Source organism: Parasteatoda tepidariorum, chromosome 4 (genome assembly GCF_043381705.1).
Source record: "Parasteatoda tepidariorum isolate YZ-2023 chromosome 4, CAS_Ptep_4.0, whole genome shotgun sequence".
NCBI classification, from domain to species: domain Eukaryota; kingdom Metazoa; phylum Arthropoda; class Arachnida; order Araneae; family Theridiidae; genus Parasteatoda; species Parasteatoda tepidariorum.
In genome coordinates this window covers 99,513,572-99,537,439 of record NC_092207.1, presented here as the reverse complement: position 1 = coordinate 99,537,439, position 23,868 = coordinate 99,513,572, and the positions used below count along the sequence as shown (strand labels likewise).

The following is a 23,868-nucleotide window of genomic DNA, read 5'->3' as shown; positions in this document are numbered from 1 at the left end:
TCTTTCTTCTCGTATTTTTCCGTTAATATTAATCGTGTTTTATGTCATTAAAGTCAAAACTATGTAATAAAATATAATAAAATGCAATAAAATAAAATAAAAAGTTTTAACCATTTGCAAACGGCCATGTTGATTCAACTATATTATGCTTATTACAAAATAAAAAAAAGTAAGAATTTAATAGAAGTTTGTATTCATTAATGTATAAATCATTAAATAAAACCTATTGCCGATACAATATAATAGCTTTATATACCTTTGAATTTTTCCGATTTTTAACATATATTTATGATTTAAGTTTTCAAAACATAATCCTCACGTATAAAATTTATTTTATACTGAGAACAGGAACAAAAACCAAGTGGTACGAAAATGAAAGATCTTCTTTAGAACTAGTAAATACAGACTCGTCAAACAGGTTTACACATTTTGTATTAAGTCCTTTTTCTTTTAAAATTACAAATGCAGCGACTATTTTTACTTATAACCTATTAACGCATTTACAGTTTAGTTACATTTACAGTTGAATTTTGAATAGCTTGAAGAACATTTTTATGAAAAATTTGTATAAACACTGCAGAATTTTAATCTGAATTTATTGTATTGAGCAGTAAATTATTACAGAATGTGCTTTTATTTATTGTTATAAGTATGATACTATATTTTTACATTTAGTTTAGTTGGAGCATTGATAGTGTAGTTATTTTATAAAAAATTGTTTTAGTTCGATGTAGTAGTCATTCTATACAATTATCATGCATAGTTTAGTCCCACTGAAGTAAACTTTATTTCTTTAGAAAACGTCTGGCGGTTAAAAAAGGAAATATCATGAAGATGAAAAAATAACCCTGAACATTCCCCCTCACACAGTGTCAGGTAAATGATTTTAAAATAAATTATGCTATTCAGTGCAATAAAAATGTGATCACATATGAGTTGAAACTCCAAATTTTATCGATCTCAATTTGTAGTGAATTATTGGATACTCTTTGAGTGATTTGGATCAACCAATAAGAATTCTTATCCTAAGATCCGCTTTACGCTCTCCTATCCAACATTTATAGAGTTTGATAAAATAAAAAAAAAAAACTTGCAATTTGAAAAGTAGGAAGAATTCAATTTTTAGGGGTTAGTATTATTGTCAATAGTAAAATATTTCACTGTGAAATCAACCTCCTGTGGGCAAGTGGTCCAATTGCTTTAAGTTCCGAAATTTTTGGACTACCGATCCACTAGTTCTTTGCCTGTCTCAGATAAGTGGTAATTTTAATTTGAAAATATTTTACCCGAAGTGTTTTATTTTTTTGAAACTCTTAGAAATCATTATTGTTCGATATGATCCCTCACACGCACACCGAAAACTTTGAGATCTTCTTTATTTTAAAAACTTGTAGTCAAAGTTAAGAACTTAATATACTCGTAACTACTGAAATAAAAAATTTCATTAAAAACAACGTTTTAAAATCTCAAATGGTAAGATTTTCATTAAAATTTACACGCGTATCGGTATCACAACGATTAAGTAAGTCAAGTAGGATAAATGGTAAAAACAGAGACGATACAGAGGTTACTTCTTACGAAAGAGATAAATATACAGTTAAAGTTAAAGCATTAAAATGACAGAAAAATTAAAAATTTAAAAATGAATGATTTCTGAATATGTGACAAATATGGTATAGCAGCATTAACAATATGCATTTTGTTTTTGATTATATGAAAATTCTCCCAAAAATCCAAGTCGATGTATATAATACGATTATGAATGATATGAGACGAAGAAAAGATCGAAACTATGACCTTTTTTCCAGAATTGTTTTGCGATAGTTAAAGAGTGGCGTAAAGAAATATTAATAATGGTTTAGACACATTTAAAAAAAATACTAAAAATTCCGAAGCGAATTCGGAAATGTTATTAGAATTTGCGAAATCTATATGTGATTGCTAATCGAAGCTATATTTATCTTCGTTTATCAGTAAAAATAAGTTTATTTTACGTACAAATTATATAATTTACATAATTTTGAATAAAGAGCTTCGCAGATCTAAAATGAAAAATTTGCAATTTAGATTTCTCTATATAAATACAAATATAAATTAAAAATTCTGATTTTGTCGAAATAATTTATTTATATCAAAATCGAAATTAGAAGAATGGAAGAATAATAAGAAAAATTATTTTATATGTACCTTCTTTATTAATAAAGACACTTTTTTTCTAAATATCTTGACATATACATTATGTTTATTTTTTATATATTGCGACTCATCATAAATGAGACACGGTTTTGATGGTGGATATTCCATAAAACTAATAAAGGAAAGTTTGTAATATCATAATTGAACAATCCATTGTATATTTTATTTAAATTAGTCTCTAATGAATGAAAGGACGCTAATGAAAAGAAGTGAGAAGTAATTCTCTGCTTTAAAATTACGGTTACATTGTTTAGTGCAGATTTTACCTCATGTGAACAATTTTTTTAATGCTTGAATTCAAAGTTGCTTTTGAAATAACCAGATAGCTGAACCTTTTATTGAGCATCAATGCCACGTATGATCGGAATTTTATAGCAGGTACCAAAAAATAATCTCTATAAAATATTTGTCTATTTTTAATACAAAGGGTAATAAGGAAATACATAATGACGTGTTTAAAAGTCAAATTATAAAAAAGATAAATATCCAAATACAATCCAAGCCCTGGTTTGAAATCTGCATTTTAGATGAATCGGGTTAAACCCACTGCTTAAACTCCGAAAAATGCTTAAATAACAATTTATTTATTTATTATTTTACCATATTCAAAGAAGACATTCAAATAACCATGAATAAGATGGTAATCAATAAGGTAACTGTGAGATAAACCTTTTGTCAACTGCTTTCATCTAATGCGGTTAAACAACCAGAATTTTATCGCATCCATTAAGACCACCTAATGAAGACACCTTACTACTGCTTGCATGTTATTTTAATTTTTTTTCAAGAAAATAATGGGCAAGAACTCCAAAGGTAAATTAATGTTTAATTTTTACTTTAAAAAAATACGTTGTATTATGTTTAGAGGAAAGTAGAGTAAGAATCGAAGGACAGTTGGAGCTCCATTCAGAAATTGTCAGATTTAAGCAAGATATGCAAGAGATGATTTAAAAGTCGTAGATGCAATACTTTTTTTTATAAAATATTTTTTCTAAAAAAAGTCACCTATCAGACCACGGGTAAGACCGGGTGAATAGGTAAACTCTGTGGGAATAATATAGAAATGCTAGAATTTCAGTAAAAAAGTAACATGCATTTGCATTTTTAATGGCAATTTAAGAATATTATGTTCAAAATTCACTCGTGATTCTCTTCCCTCATTCACTTTCTACATTGGATCCACCTTCCTTCCATTTTTTTTTTTTGAGTTAGAAAAAACAGTATTAACAAGTAACATATGTTGAGTTTGTGTCGTCTTCAACCACAGAAACATCAATCAAGGACTTAGGATTTTTCCTAAATTCTTGATGATGTTTTCGTGTGTGGATGAAACTGCTTTTTTTTAGTTTGTTATTCATACTATCCTCTTTTTACTCTCTTTGGTTTAATGCTTTCCTTTTTTTTAGTCCCTCCGAAATAACTTTCTCTTCCTCGATAGTAATTTTTTTTTTTCATGTTCTTTTTTTCTTCTTTTTTATGATGTTCTAAATCGGGACTACATGAGAATAGTACCCAGTCATTCCTCAATTTACCATGCCCGGTTGCGATTTTCCAATCCAGCGACTTTTAATGACCCGTTCTTCTGTTTGGGATTTTCCTAAATTGAAAATAAAGAACTTGATTCCTGTCTTTTATTTTTAGTTCAGATAACAATTTTAAAAAAAATCAAAGGTTGCATTATAATTGCGACCCACTGAATCTAATAAGAAAATCTCCACAAAAAAAAGAGAGAGCGAGTCGTTAAAGTAATTTAAAGTCTGGATTGTAAATTGACTGTCTGATCTTTCCCCAAGAGACGTAGCCGAAGCGTAGTAGAAGCATGCTACTACTATTGGACTAAAGCCTTATTTTTGTTAGAGTAGGAAATCATGAGTAAACGTGCGAAAAGTAAATTTTTTACAACTGTAATGACCATTGAATAAGGGTAATTTAAAAATAAAAGAATATTAGAGAGTAACAAACCTACCCACGCAGACGCCATGCATTCAACAACAACACGCTATTGTGGCAACTCCTTTTTCTTGCCTAGTAAAATGTAATTTCTAGTCTGTCCGCCAGAATTTGGAACTCATTTCGAAAAAAATCAACGAACTCGGTCTCACCTTACTCTACTCTTCCCTATATCAAAAATTAAAGACATTGTTTTCTATAAACTTAAGAAGGACATACGGAAGATTTCTGAACATATTTTGTACGTTTCTTGCACGTTTCAAAGGCATAAAAATTCAAATCACAGAATGAATTTAAAGAAAAGAAAAGTTGCAAATTTTGATTACATTTTTTAATGCTTCCTCTAGATTAAAAGTAGTTCTGTATTTAGTTTGATGTAAACAAAGCAAAATAGCATAAAAGAGTGATCATTCGTTAGAAAATACACATTGAAGGGGAGTCGGTTGGGCATGCATCAATAATGCTAAAACTGACCTTTTTTGAAGTACCTTTTCTAAGAAACTACTTACGATATCGATATTTGAAATTATATCAGTTGTATGCTGTGATAATGTTTTAGCGTTCTCAGGAATACTTTTTAAGTGATGAATAGATTTTTATTCAATGGTGAAATTTTTCAAAAAAATTATAAGTTCTCAGTTCTTAATTTTTTAAAAAACATTTTTGCCCAAGATAAGTATGAGCAGCTTATCCCGGTGTAAACATGTATATGTAAATATTCTGCGAAAAAAAAAAAAAAAGAAACTGAAGCAATATTTTGCTTAGTTGGTGAGGTCGAAAAAGGTCAGCATTATTATGCCCAAAAAGATTCTGAAGGAGTGCAACTAAAATTGTTATTAAACATACATCATATCAAGGAATTTCTTACGACACGACTATTCATTTTCTTTTATATTTATGATTTAAACGGCACATGAAGTACTTTCTCACCACAGTACTTTATAAGGAAGAAATACTGTGATCGCAGAAGCAGCTCGATTCAGGTAGTCATGGCAACGGAGAATTTCATTTTCATGGCGTGGGGGAGGGTGTCTTAGATGTCAACAATTGCTGGTCTCAGCGACTCGCTAAACCAGAGAGGAAGAGAGAGGGGAAAAAAGTAAAAAATGGGGAAAGTTTTCCGCGATTTCTTTTCAGAATCAATAAACTTAAGCAATATTAACTGAAACTAAATCTTTTAAGATGTTTTCGTGGGAGAAAATAGTGTGTGAAAAAGAGTTGCTTCTAGAGAGAGCTCGTTAGTGAAATACAGAATTAAAGTATTGATAAATGTCTAAATGGTGCAATATTTGTGTTTTGGAAGCATGATTTCCCTAACAGAATTCTTTTAGCCATTTCATTAGCAGGGCTGCCAACTACTACGCTTTTTACAAAATATTTTATAGAGTGGTTAACAGTTTTAAAACCATAATGGTTGACAATTTTACTAGATAACATTTTAAAAGCCTGATTAAGCAAGAGCTCTGGAATGAAGTGACGTTTCACGCGATCTTTTGAATCATTTGCATGTATTGATGTGGAAAATAAGCACAATATTGAATTCGCATAACAAAGAATAATACATCAAAACATAACCTGAGTCACTATAGGAAGAAATTTTTCCAAAAAGCTTAGAAAGTGAGTTGCCCCTGCATTAGATACAGTATTTTTGACGAAGAAAGAATTTAAAGGCTTAAAATTTTAAATTCGTAAAGATAAATAAGCGTTTCAGAAACAGATATGTCGCCAATAAATAACAACCCATAAAAATTAATGTATCTTTTCCTCGAAAAAAATGAGACGTTTCAAATGGTGATAAAGGGATCTCCCTAGTCGAGTGGTAACCACCGAACATTTTGCAGTGTGGCGGACTCAAATCCTGCCGTAATGTGTCTTTGTCCAGCCTTTCTCAAAACTGTGCTGTTTGCCTTTCAAATTGACAAGGGCTTATAAGCCGCTCTCTCTATTCTAGCACACAATCCTGCATGTGCATGTGTAACACTAAATAAATGAACAAATCGTAATAAAAGAATCTAAACAATTGCAAAATAATGATAGCGGCTTCCACCGGTATCATTATTGTCTTAGAAAGAGAAAAGCAACTCATTACTTATTAGAATTAACTCCTCATTACAGATTAGTTCTAATTACTGTTATGGCATGGTTAATTCTATTGTCTTATCTCCATTGCTCCCTACTTTCTGTTTTAGCTGGCAAAATTTTCCCAGTGGTAGCAAAATGTATGCCTAAATAATTAATATTTAAGTTTAATACTCTAAAACGAATTAAATAAATGAACATATAAAGATAGGATAGTCATTCGATTATTTTTAAGAGCTAATCATTTTAACAAACGTTCCTAACTTTAATTATATTTTTAAAATTTGGATGATAGGATTTATAGATGAATGAATATAGGGATTTTATCACATCTTATTTTATATTTTGGTTGGCCATAGAGAAAATTTAAAAAAAAAAAAAAATTCAAAAACGCAATAGCGCGATAAAGATGTCTTGAGTGAAGAAAAAGAAAATTGATATAAATTTATTTTTAAGTCGACTAATATTTTCCCGTCCCGCATCCTATTCAAAATTTATAACAACTGCAAAATTTGATCTTTTTCCTTAAATTTTTATTGCTACTGAAAATTGTACCTGTCAACAATGCTCATTTTGTTTTTTTAAAAAAAATGAAATTAGTTAAAATGTCGTTATTAATTTAATACAGGAGAATTGTTTAGATGCATCAATTATCTCGATTTATTTTAAGATTCAGCCATTTACTGTCGTGGTTAACCAGTCGACAACAGGGTAGAGATTGCGAACCTTTTGCGATTACTGCCCCAGTTATATTACATTTTATTATTTTAGAATCAACCATCGAATTATTTACAGCAGAGCCGACTCGAAAGGAGGAATTGATAGTTGGCGGGCCATCCCTAAGACCTTCAACAGAGTAGAGAATTTATTGGCATTACTTTAGTATTGGACATTTAGTATTTTATATGAATATTTTTAAAAGCTCGCGAATTAAAATAGGATATATTTGTTTTTATAAATTTAATTTAAGTTTAATCATTTCAAGAGCAAAGAATTAAGCACGTTGACTTCCTTACTTTTAAGTGCATGAACTCAGAAACGAAGTGGTATTTGGCCAGGAAAACCATACAAATAATAACTTGAGATCTTTTCTTTCTTTTTTTTTTTTAAGACAAAAAACACTTTTTTAATTTTTCATGTTCAAAAATGATGATATTTAACATTATGTGAAAAATAAGCAAGTTGGGAAAGCTTTTACTTTCTTGTAAAAAATACTTGAAATTTCGAAAAAATTCACCAAAAAATTATTTTGAATAAAATTTTTTAAAAATATTATAAAGTTTTTTTCAAAATTTTATTTGCTTAATTGACTTTTTCCCTCTTAATTGACTTTATTTTCTTAATTGACTTTTTGACTTTTTCCCCCACTTTTTTCTTAATTGACTCCAAAATTTAATAAACAATTGTCTCGTAATTAAATAAGAATATAGACACGGCCACCATCTGCAGTTTTACACCTTTTTCTTAAATAGAGTCAAATTTTCTAATGGTCCGCTAATTATAAGTTTCGGTTCAAATCGTATTCTAAGTTTCAGCCCAAAAATTCTGAATTTTTTTTTAGCTGCTTTTGATGAGGAATTTTTCTTAAAAAAATATTTGGAAAAATATGTGACATGATGATGGCAATGAGATTTTTTTAATTTATTTTGGTCGATTTCCTTATAAAATAGGAGAAACATCGCCATAAAGTTTTCAAAACATTCAGTCTAGAGGTTGCACGGAAGGAAAGATTAATTTTAAATATTTGTATCAAAGACAGTACACCAAATGTCCCTGCTTATGTAATATTACGCTTGTTATTGTAGTATTACTTAATATTGGGTTAGTGAAAATGATTTGTTGCATTGTCCATAACTTTACTTATCTTTATTCACAGGGGAAATGAGCGCCAATCTTTTCATAAAATAAAAAAACTGAAAATAGAAATGAATTAAAATGACTCCTTTTCTTTAAACTTTAATGTTAGAGTTTTCATAAAATTCCTAATAATAAATTCATTTTTAATCCATTAGAATTGCTGCATAGTTCATTTAATGTAGCTAATTAAATGTTTGCGTTGCGCATTCTTACATAACCTAATTTCCTTTTATGATCGAATCACATATACTTTCTTAAGAGTGAAGATAACCCCGTCCATATAGAATCAGTCAAGGTGGGGGAAAGGATTTACAAAAATGGGTCAAAGTTAGTTTTGAAATAAACAGTGTAAGAACTTGCTGTTAGATAAAAAAAAAATTAAAATAAACTGAAAGGAAGTAATGATATTCAAGAATTTAATGAAACATGAAAACTCTTTTATTCTTAATATTCGCAGGCACTTTAGCGGGGAAAATTTAATTAAAAATGTTCATGTAATCATGCAATTTTTTTCAAATTTCATTCTGAAAGCATATTTCATTTCTATTTTACCCAAAGTCAAACATTATTCAACCCCTTTCAGAATTAATATTTGGATTTCTTGAGTAGTTTTTTCTCTGAAACAAAAATGAGTTTGTTTTCTAATGAAAATCTTAATCATTGTCTGCTTTTACCATCTTAATTATCTTCCTCTTCCCTTTTTATAATCATGTTTTGTTTTTCAGTTTTGAAATATTATTTGCTTTTCATCATAGCATGCATACTTTCTATAAATGTTTAAAGCTGTTGTTGTCAGAAATGAGCTTTGCGCACATTATGGCAATTTCGGATATGAGAGTCCAAAACTGGCTCGACAGTAACGATTGTAAAAAAGTCTCTCCACTTTAATAAAAGAAGCAATTCATTTATAAACCCAAACAAATAGGTAAATTTAAATTCAGAATGGTCTTAAGAAATAGAGACGGTCTTTTCGACACTTTTATATGAAACTAATACATTTCTTTTCAAGACAATATCCAACCTCGTCTTTTTCTCTTTTCTTCTTCCCTTTTTTTTAATCATTCTCATCTTCAGCTCGTTCCTATAAGCTAACTAGTTAAACAGTTGCAACAATAGCTTCAATTTTGCTCAAAACATTGGGGTTGCGAAAGAAAAAGGTAGTGGAATGGGTTACCATACTTGGCGAAGTTTCTTTCCAATCTTACTTCGTTCTTCCGGAATTTTTTGCTCGCAAAGTGATTTTTATTGTTACTTTATTTCATTTTCATTTTCTTGTAGAACGCGATGCTTGAGTTAAAAAAAAATTTTTTAAGAATAAACTAAAAGATACATATTAACTAAAAGAATAAATTGTTAATAACTTTACAAAAAATTAGATTGGTAAAAGTTCATTTTTATTTTCATAAACATATTTGTATTACTTAAAGGTTGTTTTTTGAAGGCCTCGTCGTACTATGAAATGATTATTTTTTACGAATAATATGCTAATTTTATAACTACTGCAACTGTTACTCATGACAGTTAGGTCAAGTTTAGCCTATATAAAGCCAGCGTTGTCTACGCATATTTTGAAAATAGTGCGAAGAATAGCCACATTTCTGTGAAACGGAAAAGCGTTAGTGGTCTAATTTTTTAATATTTAAAAACTCACTCTAATGTTGCATCATCTGGGCTCATAAGAAACTGCAAAAATTGAGAATACTGCCGCAGTTTTGATAATTTTAAACGAGATTGAGAAATGTCGCCCAATTGGCAATTATTTTTAAAAAAGTTAAATAACTTTTAAAATATTTAAGTCATTTGTCTGTTATAAAACCCGTGTCATTCTTCACGGCAAGATTATATATATAGTTTAAAATCATTGCATTGCTTCAAGCGTAAGACACTTAAACTAAGGATTTTTTAAAATTTTCATTGGCAACAGAGCTTCGAAAAACAGCGTTAAATAAATATTTTTAGCTCAATAAACCCTTTTTTATTTTACTGATTTAACTCAATGCAATCTTTCTGCTTTTGTGATCGATGTTGAGGGTTCAATGCTTGTATCGATTGAATTTTGCAGTCGAATTTAAGATTAGCTGAAGCACTTCGAGTTAAAAGAAATCAACTGTGCTGAAGCTCCATGATAGATGTCAATGCAAGTTTCAAGCATTCTCTTAACACTAACAGCAGAATTTATAGTAATATTACCGTCAAAGAGACTTTATTGCCAATCAAAGACCAGAATAAGGCTAGCTGGGACTCTCCAACTTTAACATAAACTTTATGCTACATTTCAGTACTATTTGCAATCGTTTTCCATTTGCTACTAATAGAATTTATAGCAAAATTATTGCGAAAGGAAATTTAACCCCTCTCAACTTTCTGACTTATTAGAGTACTCAGATTATAAGGGTACATCCTAGCCTGATCGATGATCTCCTAATCACTAGATTCAGAATTTATCATTGTATGATGATAAGGTTAATTGATTACTGATAAAAAGAGCCGTAGAAGGCCACCTCCGATCATCAGCCCTCAACGTCATTGGAGAAAATGATTTGTTTAAATGCGACAATTTTAAAATTGCTAAAATTAGTTCCCTGGAAAAACGTAGATTTTAAATTTTCATGTTATTTTATTATAACAAGTCATTTTATCTTAAAATTCCATCTATATGAATAAAGCGGAATGTTTCCAGGTATTCATGTTTGTCTGTACCTTTTACAAATACGTAATTTGATCCTATCTGCCCCAAAGTCAGTGTACCTATTAATCTATTTCATATTGATTAATTGCGTCGGTATTAGTCTTCCAATTTCTTCTGTTTGTAATTTTGTTTTGCCTTAAGTAATAGTTTAAGCAGTATTGAATAGGTTATACTTTAAGTATTTAATACTAACTCTATGTAAACAACCTTTCTTTCCGCTACAATTGTTTTGGAAGATTTTACTTGGCAGGTCTGTTAGCTCAACCTCAAAGATATTGTTTGAAACTTTTAGAAATGAAGTCATTATTACCCTCCATGAGCTGTGTTTTTGACTGGTTTTTCTTTTGTGACTTGTAAAAATAACTTGTTTTTTCGTGCAAAATTTGAATCGACCGAAATGGGAAGAGAAAGTCAACTTTTTTCTAACTTTAATAAGGATTGCGATGCTTGAGTATTTTTGAATCGTAATTGTTATTGAAAAGCTTCATCTTTCAGGTTGTGTTGGAGCTCGAAATTCTTAGAGTAGAGAAAAGAATCTTCAAATGGATCGTTAAAAAAGAATTTAATACAACATGTCCATGTTTATTTCCTAGGATATCTAGTTAGTTTATATTATAGTTAGTTTATGTTAGTTTAGTTAGTTTATATTAGTTTAGTTAGTTTATATTAGTCTTGTTAGTTTATACTATCTCTAAAGATCAGTAAGTTAAAATACAACGAATTATTAGTTTCTCTAGTTCCAATATTTTGTAACGTTACGCTTCGTTTTCTTTTCTCAACCAAAAGGCATAAAACTAAGTAACTATACAGTAAATTGTTGATGCATAGATTAAGCTCTTTAAATATAAAAATACAACCTTATTTTCAGTTCATTTAATTTTCTACTAAAAAAATTTTTTATCAAACAAAAAATACTACCTTTTTATCAGAAAAAAATTAACAACTTATTCGACTTATAATAACATAAATAATTTTATGAAAAAGACAAGTAAAGCTTTCATAATTTTTGAAATCTAATTATTTCATAAAATAAAGGCTTTTTTTATGATTAGATTATCTTATAATAGATGCTTTGAATATTTAAGATTAATTTTAAAGGTAGGAAAAAAGTATACGTACCTATAATTTTGAGATTATGCTAGTTAAAAATATTTTGCCCATCACTCCATGTTAAGTCTACGAAGAAATGTTTGCTTTATTTTGGTAAATTTTGGCTCTGGACTAATCAAAGTACATTACCCGGTATGCCGCAACTCTTCAACCGAGTTAGATAGCAACAAAATCCAGTTCAAATCGGTTCACTACTACCTTCTTTAAGATATGGTCACCAAATTTCGATTCTCATGGCCTTTTCTTTAACTTTCGTTACCGTCATCATACTTTTAATATCTTAACTATAGATTAATAATCAAACTTTGATAACTCATTATCATTCCCATAAGGAGACTAAATCAATTAAAATCAGACAGGAACCAAGGGAGAGTTGGCCCTTCTGTTGGAATGTTACATTATGTTGTAACATCAGGCCTTAAAAATGAGGCGGGAAAAAAATAACAGTAAAACCATTTTATCATAACTGGTTTTCGGGAGCAGTGGAATGAGTTCTTACTATTATTAATTATAAATTGTTTATCACTATTTACTTTTTTAGGGCTGAAATAGTCCTATGTACTTGTAATCGCTGCTAAAAAATGTAGGTAGATACAAATATTTAACTATTTCAAAAAATTACTTTAAATGTAAGGATTTTCATACCAATTTTTCCTCTTTTCCGTCTTGATTTATATAAACAATCAGCTCTGGGGAATTCTTTTAGTGGTTGATACGTTTATGTTTTAATGTATAATTCTTTGTTTTGTAAATTTGACTTAAAGTTATTTTCTATACCCCTACACTCAAACAATATAAAAGCTCCAATGAAACGCCACTTTTGCTTCTGATTTCTCGCAGTGAGGCTTTTAAAATTTCCAAAATCCCCAAAATCTTGAAAGAAGTTGTTTTTAATTGTTATACCGTTTAAAGAATTATCTCATCGGTTATTCAATCAGTTAAATTCTAATGACACTACTCTCTCACTAAAAATAATAATTAGAAAAAATGATCTTACATTATTTTTGTAACTTTAAAAATCGTGGGAGTAGTATTTAAGTGAAACAAACAAAAAATGTGATCGAGCATCTTGACAGGTTTGGACACGTGGAAACAGGAAATACGCAATATTTTAAAATTTCCGGAACTCTGTGAGTAGTTATTGTAGAGCTTTACACCAATGGGATTAAATTATTCGGTATTCAATAAACGGACGGAGAAAGATTGTAATAGCAAAAAAAGACGGGGGCAAATGGGTAAATCATTCATATAGTTTGATCTATTGGCCTTATGACGTCATTGATGACGCGAGAAGTGCTGCGTGTGGGAGTTGGAAGCTGATAATAAAGTTGAAGAGAGTCAGAAAATTCCTGAGTTGTTAATGGACGTTCAATCGATTAAAGGATTCCCTAAAGACAGATTAATTGCAGCTTTTTCTATAACCCCTCTTTTCAACCATTTTTTATGATGTTTATACCACTTTGTTTATTGGGATTTATGTCTGGAGAATTTTCTCCCCGGATATTATGACATATTGATTTCTTTTTTTTTAATTTAAAAACTTTTTTATTCTACGAAGCAATACACTTGTTAGAAAGAGTTATTTTAAATTTGAAATAAATGATAAATTTTTTTCTTCATTAAAATGATCAGTTTAGTTTTTCTTTATATTATCAGTCACAAGCATAATTTCTCCCTTCTAAGCAAAATATAAGTAAACTTTGTAATAAAATGTAAAACTAAATCTTATTAAAGTATTTTTCTTGTACTTTTGAATGTAATATGCTTTTAAAAAGATCACTTTTAGACTTCACACAGACTTTAGGTTTCTTTGACAAATCATCAAACAAAGCAGGTTTTACTGCCAGAAGAATTTTAACTTCTGTTTCTTTTTAAGGAACATTCAAAATATTTTAAATAAGGATGAAGTTCTTAACACAGATTTACCACCAATACTGACGGCAATGAAAAGTCGACCCACTTTTGTTTCAAATTTTTGTCTTTTGCCCAGCAAATTCTCCTTCAACCATCAATGGGTCGCCTTCCTTAGTAGGGACAAAGTCGGTGTCTATTGTGGATTGGACTCAAAGATTTTGACTGATTCTCTCCGTTCTCAAGAAATGGAGTCCTCACCGATGCCGCTTTTAATACGAACTGTTATTAGTTTTACGAAAATCTCTTAATTGTTTGATAAACAAATACTTTTTAATGTTTAAATACATAAGGGTCCTAAAAACTTTCTGACAGGATCTTCTTTCTTAATACGAATAAATAATTACTGTACTCTTCTGTACCATGTATTCCTTTGTAAACTATTTTAAAATAAAATACTTTAAAGAATGCAATCTCCAATGATGAAATTTGAAATTGTCTGCGGTGTTTGCAGCATAACAGGCAATCTCAAATTTATTGCATGACTAGGTATATCATTAATAGTAGTTTAAACGGAAAAGTAGTCATACTAAATATTGAAACTTAGTCTCTAATTCTGCGAAGAATACACTTGTATTAGTCTAGAGTTAAGAAAAGCGTGAAAATATCATTAGTTTTTTTTAAATTTTTTAAAAAATATTAACTAATTTTATTGAAGTAAATTAATAAATAAATTTCGAAGTTGAGTATAATACATTTGAATTTTTTAAATATATTTCGAATTATTGTATTAAACATCTATTGTATTAAAATGAGTGAGCTCATAGTAGATGAATGTGTTAGTAATAAAAATATTCATTGTTTTACATCATTTTTCAAAATTAAATAGTTTATTACCATACATATGAACGTGTGGCAATTGCTTCCTTTTTTAGAGTTTGCTTTTTGATAATTAAACCTTCAATTGTAAAAGATTCATGTTTAAAATCAACTGGTTCGACTAAGGAACATAAAATATTTTACATTTTGTGATAAATTAAGCCTTGTTTTACAATTTCAACTGTTCAACAAGTGACACATAAGACTTGAATAATTAAATATGTATGTTACAATTCGTAGTGCTACATGCATGCAACTTAATATTATTTCTTGTCAAAGAAATCTTGCTTTTTCACAGAGGTTCATTGATCTAAAGACTGACCCGAACCCAAAGTTGCAAAAACACTTTTTGCAACTTGGGAAGATTGCCAAAAAGGGGGTGGAAGCTTTTTATCCCAGCAAGAAAATAAAGAACTCACCAAGAAAGAAGACATTTTATACAAAGAGAAGCATTTTTCTACGGCAACTAATGATTAACTTCGTTGCATAAATCAAAAGAAAAGAACAAAAATTGCCCATGTAAAAAAGAAGAAGAAGAGCACTTGAAAACTTAATGTGTTTTTCAACAAGCAGAAAATTTTTTGCCTTCATTATCTATTCTTCGCCAATTTCTGTAAAGAGGAGCGCAATAATGTATTATATAATGGGAAAAAACATGATTTAGTTAAGATAATAAGAGTGTATTTAGTTTGGAGCAATAATGTAACGTGGCTTCTTTTAAATACGATTTGGTTCATTATTTCGGAAGAAATGCTAAGATGACTTCAGCTTAATTGAATCTGTGAAGAGAGATAGAATTTAATCTGATTTAGGTGGAGGAAATACCAACAGTTTGTAAATGACGACACAACTGGTAGGAAAAAAGCTCCTGATGCTCAGAAATTTGTTCAACATTAGTTGAAGAAACCTACACGTAGAAAAGTCATAAACATTTGTTATTTTAAATTTGAAGTTAAACTTGTTAGCGCACAGCATTATTGTTTGAAGATAGTTGGTTTATTTATTTATTTTATTTATTATTTTTTTGTTGTTGAAAATATGAACAGTTTTAATAACATGATTTCGTTATTAATGTTACCTCTGGCCAAGTAATACAAATGAATCCACCTTAATATAATTATATTTAAAAAATGTTGTTATGAAATGTAGATCAACATTAATGGAAGTAACCCACGAAGAAGTCATAAACATTTATTTTGAATTTGTAGCTAAACTTGTTTGCATTATTGTTTGAGAATAGCTGATTTATTTTATCGAAAGGATTAACAGTTATAATAACATGATTTCGTTAGTGATATTACTTTTGTTTAAGCAATACACATGAATTCACTTTAATATAATTATAATAAAAAATGTGGATATGAAACTATAGAAATGAACCATTAGAAAATATTCATTGTGTTTAAATGTGAACTTCTTGGTATTTTTTAATAAGAGTACTTCTCCCGACTCTTTAGTTTTAGCGTTAGATTAAATAGTGATAGATTGGTGAATAAATATTTAATTGGTATATTTTTCCCTTTGATACCAGGTTTATCCAAAAAAATGCCCCTAAACGCTGTATTTTATGAGTACCGCAGCGTCCTGGAGATTTCTATAGATGTTTCATGAAAACCTTACAAATAGATTTTATTTTCATTCATAAGGCTATTAGCTACTTCAGATGCAAATGGAAGTTTAAAACAATTGGCATGTCCGGCGCCAAGAGTAAAAAGTTATTTAAAGTAGATAAGTACAGTTGACCCACCGAGGTGTAAAACTGCATTTTTGTTACGGTGATGAGAAAAGTAGCTTTTTAAAAATATTGGTCAGACATTTGAGTTTATGGAAGAGGATATTTTTGAGTGCCACTCATTTTCATTAAATTTGCTGTCGCATGATTTCTGTCCGAAATAATATTCAATACAAAAATATGAAAAATATTTTTATATTATTATATACAGAATATTTCTACATAGTTATTGCATAATACATTTATATTATTACACAGATGTTAACGTGCATGGTCATAGGGAAATATTTTATAAAATGATAGTGCAATATTAATACAAGTAGGAAGAATTTTCCAAAAATTTAACTACTTAGCGAACACTTGGAGGAATCTTCCACTTCTTTACGTTGTGGAAAACTGAAGAGTCCGGATTCATAGCTTAGAATTAAAAGCGATATGTTAGGTGACTTTGTTGCATCTGTGGTTTTGGGTTTTTATGAAAATCGAGGTTACTGGTATTTCAAGATTCACTGATCTTTTGCATTCGTTTCAGATATATTACAGCTCTTAATTACAGTTTATAATTAGTGGGTTCCCCCAGGCTTTAAAAAATACAACTGGTTGTAACTAATTGTTCTAGGGCTTAATAAACAATTTCGTAGGTAGCAACGTTGTAGCACCTGTATTGACTCCAGACGTCAAATCACATATTAAACCCACCACAGGTCCATCATGCATTTGGGTTATTTCCGCTGTGATGCCCATTCATTTATTATCTTAAGTTCGAGCTGTTAACTTTATGTTATCGTTTTTGCCACAGTTTGATGTGTATATTCATGTGTTCTTCATTCGGTTCTCTATTCCATGAGTTATCCTCAAAAATGTCTTCAATTGCCCATCGGTATATATTAAAACCCATATAACGGACAAGAGATTGTAGTTCCGGACTCATTTTTGAAAGAACCGAGTCTGTACTCAAGTCATGCTGACACACATTCTAAGAATTAAAGTCCTGGCTATTTTTTTTTATGTTTGAAAGCAAAATGAAGGGTTTGCCACTCGACATTAGAAATGAAAAAATAGTCATTATCATAAAAACTTTATTTCTTATGACTAACGAAATTTTCCTCCAAAAATTATTTGTTGAGTGAAAATGAGTTGATATGAAAACTTAATCATGAGCCTAATCCTAAATTCTACTTAAAATCATATCTATCAGCTGCACTGAAAATGTGACCTTTTGAGAATACCTTTATGAAAAAGGTGGTAGGACATTTATGCTCAGACTTATTAGATGCTAGCTGAATGCTCGTACTTCGTTCGTGTTGGAAAAAAAAGTAAATGATCAATGGACACAGATGCCAACTTTGCGCATTTTGCGCAACATTCTATTTTTATTTTTAAAATGGTAACAAAGTGTATGTTTTCTATTTATTACTTTCATTTATGAATTTAGTTTAAAACTATTCAACGATATCAAGGATAAATAATTCTTAAAAATGGGCAGTGCCACAAAACTAATTTTTCATTGATTAGAGCTGCAAGCTAGGAAACCATTCATATGTCAAGTATTTATCATATCCTATGAAAAATTCTTCCTTTAGCATGTAGCGCGCAAACTAGTGGTCTTTGAACGTACATATGTACACAAAAATGTGATGTGAATCGGTTAGAATTGTGGATTTGTATAAGGTACATACATACATATAAATATTCTTTTTTATTTATATAGACTTTCTTACGTTAGCTTATACTTTAGTTAAAAGTTATCACTGTAATATAATTTTAAATCAATATTTATGCCAGTTTTATCTTATGGTCATTATGACTAGCTTGTTTTTCAGATCCTTCTTATTAACCCTGTATAATAAACATGCCCAACCTAGGCTGCAAATTTTCTGCGTTTTTTGGGAAAGTTTCTTCTAGTGGTAGCTAGTTTTATATTTTAAAGTATTCATTTTTTGTTTTATAAATTTAATTTAAAGTTATTTTCCACATAACTACACAAAAATGATTCAAAAGTGAATAGGTAACGCCACTTTGTTTCAACTCTCTCTCTTGGTGATGATGGAGCTTTTAAAATGTTGACTAAAGTACCAAAAATTCTGAAAACTTTAGTTTTTAACTGTCTAACACTCTAGAAAATATTTCGCAAGAAGCTTAGTAATTGGTAGTTCGTATAACTGACCCCATATAAATATAAATTTCAAGAGGAAAATAATTGAGTTCCCAGTTTTTATCTTTTTGTAATAAAATTCGTCAAGACAAAGAACTGTTTTGCATCACGTCTTATATTGCAAGCCAATTAATTATTTCCTAAAATGTAGATGAGTCACTTTTTGCTACAGAAATACGAATTCATTCGAGAGAAATAAATTTAAATTATGAATGAAATAATTTTCAATTCATTCATTGATTTTAAACGACGCATCAACCATGAAAAAAAAAAGTTTCGCATAGTTTTTCAATTTTTTTTTCATTGAAAAATGTTCAAAAAACTCTTAACCATATAAAAATTACAAAAGTCTTCCTTGTAAAGACTTTTTATACCCAAAACTATTAATTAAAATTTTAGAAGGACATGTTCTAATTTCAATGAATGCTATGACAGTATAACATAAAGGAAAAGAAAGATACGAGAAAAAAGTAATCCTTAAGATAAATCCTCATCCACTGAAAGTAAAAGACCCGGCTATTTCTGTCAACATTTGACTATTTCTGGAAAGTCAGGTATTATTTTTACACTTAAGAGAAAGTAAATGCTTCTGGTCTGCCAATTTGGCGAAGGTTTTTGGCAGTCCCGATCGATTTCGATTCCTCCAATCGAAGAAGAGTTGATCGATAATGCTTGAAGGAACCGATGATCATGCGCAAACTTAAAATACTTGGCGCACTTACATTCGCCTCTTTCTTTTTTTCAAAATTTTTTTTTAAAAAAAAGTCACAGAAAAATTTTGATTGTTGGGCCTTCTAATTAAGATCAGCATAAGAATAATCAGAATTAATTTGCTTGGAATATTTTTGAAGCATTAAAAGAACAGCATTTTTGGTGATAAAAAATATTCTAAATTAATGAATTATTATATTTATGGTATGAAATGTAATATAACTTTTTTTAAAATATTTCATCCTTTCATAGCTTATTTGAGAATTTAAATCAAACTGTTTTAATTTTTTTTTTTTTTAGAGAGAGAGAGAGAGAGATGATAATAATATTATAATTTGGTCAGAGGAAAATTCTTTAATATTCAGCGTAAACATGTTTTGAAGAAATAATTAAATGAATTATTTAGTAAATAAATATTTTGTCCTTATTGGGAAATTCTAACATGTGTTTCACAAAAATAAATGTGCTGTAAATCGGCTGTCTTTAATAGCTAACAAAACTCCTGCGTGTGAAAAAGGTGGTGTCAATTTTGTCATAAAGAAGCTGAAAACTTCTTAATATTAGCTTTCACAATCGAATTAAAATTTCATATCCTTCACCTTCAGATCTATATATATTTACTTAGAGAAAATAAAATATTCTGCTAGCTGCAAACATATAAAAAATATATTACTATCACTTTTTAACTTTTCCTGGGTACGCATGAGCCCTACTAGTGTCCTTTTAAAAAGACTCATTTTCAGAAACTTAAAAAAAAAAAAATGTTGCACAAGCGTTTTATAATTACAATTAATTTGCAGAAATAAATTAGTTTTTAATTGATCTAATGATTGATATAAATATTTTGATACCAAAGTAAAGGTTTGGTGCTTTTTGAAACCTAAAGTGGAAGTAATAAAGGGAAATGTCAACTTGGAATAAACAAATATGTACTACTATTTTTTTCATATGGGGTCTCTTTCATAAATCTACCACTTTCCGTGGCTGGACATAATGGATTAACCAGGCTAGGGCGACTTAAGGAACGATAAAGGATAAAGATAAGATAATTAGATAAAGGTATTGTAAGACGATTGCAATTGTTTTCTAGAGCATGCTACCATGGTGCAGAAATATTTGGGTTGCAGATGCTATTTTTACACTTTTTGCGATTTTTACAAATGGTTTAAATGACAATTAAATTCGTTTAAAATAACGAAAATTGGTTTATATAAGTCAACACAAGATATCACTGCTTGAATAGCAAGTTTTACGTATATGTTATATAAGTTCCGTGCTATTAAAATTATTTTTAATATTAATTTTTTAAATAAAATAAAATATTAAGCCATACATTTTACCTATGCTAAAAACATTCTAATAAAAAAAGCGCAAGAGTCGCTATTTGAACTATAGTTGTTCAAGATCCTTCAATTGGGTGCTGCACTATCTTTGTTCTTATGTTACTCTTGCTTTATTAATTGAAAATCTTATTCTAAAATGTTTAAGATAGGTTTAAATGAAGTTGAAAAAAGATCTATAAAGTGGTAATATATTTTTGGTTATATATCGTTTATATTTTAACGCTTTATCTATCATTTCAATTTTAAAGAGTCATGTGAAATAAATATAAAACTCTAATGATGTATAAATAACCCAAAATAATTAGCATTTTCAGCTTTTCAGATATTTATCGAATAGGTGGGAATTTTTGTATTCCTTTTCTGTTTTTTTAAAAATGACAAAAATGCTGCTTATCACTATCTTAAGATGAAACTCTTCTAGTAAAATTAACTGTGAAGGCTTATAGCCTTCGAAATAAATTCATGAGATGCCTCTGTAAATTTTTAGAACATTTTGCGATTCATGTTTGAAAGTATTTTATGATTTGAATAACTCTTTAAATAAATGTCCTTATTAATAAATCTTCATTAATAAATTCTTTGAATTGCTAAAATACATACGTACTAACTTATAGTGTTTTTTATAATCACAGACTTTGACAACTCCACTTGTTATCGATTTGCATAAAAATTTTATATCATTCTAAATTACTAATGTATTTCATTTTCGCTTGTGTGTTATAATTACGTTTGTGGTTTTTGATGAATTAACTTTAAACTCTAACTTGAAAAATGTTCATTTTGTCAAAAACAATTTTTAAAAAAAATCCCTCGTGACAGAATTTACATCAATAATTAACAAACTGTCAAAAGTTTATGTAAAACGGATAAAAATTGAAGCAGTTATTGGGTTCGCTTTATTCAGATGTGAACCCAAAGAGAAGTCCTACGTTTTGATCATGCTCGCGTTCAATTTCATTTGTTTATTAACTACTTTAAAAGGGTCCCAGAAATAAATATCTCAAAAATGTGATTTTTTATCATTAAATACATTTACTGCTATTAAGTAGCTGCCAACTTGTTGGGTTTTTAGAAAAGATTTTATAAAATGGTAGCACAATAATACCTAAAGTATTGAGAATTTTTCAAAAATTAAACTATTTCGATAACAGTTAAAAGCTTAACTAATATATCTTATATACATCTGTTTGAATTATTTGCTTGTCAAAGTCAATTAGAGTTAAGGTAGGTAGATACGTACGTCATTTACGTCACCTTAGAGCTGCACGATGAGCTATTGGCGACGGTCTGGGAAACATCCCTGATGATGATCCGAAGGCATGCCATTGCAATTTTGATCTTCTGCAGAGGGGATAACTCCCCTGCTTTGGTAGCCCGACGACCAGTGTGCAAAGTCGAGCATTTTACGGTAGAACAGTTTAACGAGGACCGATACCGCTCACCCTCGGTCCGTATTCAGACTGGTCACCCACCCGCTTACTGACCGCAGTCAGTGATACTTGATTTCGGTGCTCTACTGAGAACCGTGTTTCTATGATTCATCGGACCCATTAGATTTAAATTTAAATTGAAACGTTAAAATGTCATTTTTGCTACCATAAAGAATTTTTTCATCGAACGTATAAGTTGGTCCTTATACTATAAATTCTTTTTCGGATGATGGAAAAATGTGTGCTTTAAAACCTCCATTTGAACGAAAGATAAGACTTCATTTCGTTTTTATCAGTGTTGAACTTTATGTGACGGATTCACATGGATATTCACAAGTATATCCCTTTTTCATCATTTTTTAGTCGTTTTTTTAAAAAAAATTTTTTTGAAACTTTTAAATGAAATAGTGTGTGTGTTTTTCTTATAACTTCAGGACCTTTTGTACTAGCATTCCATGAAATTTAGTCAGTGAGTGAAAGGGGAAATTATTGCCTCGAACCTAAAAATCGCTCAAAACTTTCAATTAGATTGTTCGGGAGAGATGATTGAAAAAGGGAATTTTTTCATTGGTTTTAGAAGTAGCCATTGATAAAAATTAAACTAATAAAAATAATTCTGTTCTTTTAAATATTTTAAATATTTCAGATGAAATCAATGATAAAATTGAACAGAGTGACATAGTTGGACAAAGTTACCAAATTAGATTTAAGTTAAGAATTGAAACGAAAAACTAATGAAGAAATAGTTCCAATTCTTTTTGGAAAAGTATGAAATCACAGTACCATTTTTGACAACAATTATGCTCAATTAATTTTAATAATGGGTATTCATTGAATCTAAAATAAACTATGTACTATAGAGCAAAATGAATGGAGAAATGGAACTAATTCGTGTAAGAGAACCTGTCCAAGTATTATAGTATAGGCGCTACCATAATACTTTCACAGGTTCTCTGGCAATTTTACAGGTATTATGGCAATCTGTGCATCTTTAATAGGTACCAAATATACTAATGTAGGTAAAATGCATGCATTGTATTAGTAAATTTTGGCACCTATTAAAACTGCAACAATACTGCGCTGAACAGTTTTAATATAGAGTCTGTGGAAAGAATTTTTTTTACGGTTAGTCGATAAGGATCCAAGAAAAAAGCTTGACTGTGGTAACAATTATGAGTTGGTCTCGAGCATCATTCCAAATAATACTGAATGCAGTTAATTTGTAAGGAGGAACCTCTAAAAACGTGTTTTGCTAAATCTAATAACCGGGAACAAATAAGAATAAATAAATAAAAAATAAGCATTTTTTTAAACTTTCTTAACTGTGTTAGTACATATCTTTTAGTTTTGTGCATGATTATTCAGTGCTGATTTTTTTGATTGTTTCTAATTTTGTCTTCAATTCCTTACGAAAAATGAGTATTCAGCTAATATTTCAAAAACTATTAAAGATGACTGCAAGAAATTTGGAATATTTATTTTTTTTTAGATATCATTCTTTATCTCATTTATAGCTTTAAATAAAAAAAAAATTTTTTTGCATTCCCCCCCCCACAACTTTAGCAAAGTTATAGGAAAAAAATGCTATTCTACTTAAAGAAATGTTAAAAAAAAATTTGTGAACACCAATGTCAAAATGCAAGAGAAAGAAAGAAAATATTCTTAATTTTATATAGAATAAATCACAAACTATCAACACTAAATAATAACAATTTTAATCGAATCAAAAATCAGAAAAACAATAGTTTTCAAATTTTATAAAATTGGCTCTTTACCCTTTGACGCTGAGTATCTATCTATCTATCTATCTATCTATCTATCTATATATATATATATATATATATAAAAATATGTATCTACAGAATTTGGCTCTAATAATATAGTCA

The 23,868-nt window shown here is 29.3% G+C and overlaps 1 protein-coding gene across 4 annotated transcripts in view; it reads left to right on the top strand.

Annotated features, from left to right (window-relative positions):
• LOC107451321 (regulator of G-protein signaling 20) overlaps positions 1-23,868 on the top strand; it is a 77,330-nt gene that overhangs the window by 23,423 nt on the left and 30,039 nt on the right. For 2 of the 4 annotated variants that reach the window (XM_071180249.1, XM_016067390.3), the window contains exon 2: positions 798-876. The exons of the other annotated variants lie outside the window; for them this stretch is intronic. The gene's annotated coding sequence lies outside the window, so the exon portion shown is untranslated. The remainder of the gene's footprint in view (positions 1-797; positions 877-23,868) is intronic. 4 annotated transcript variants of the gene reach the window in all.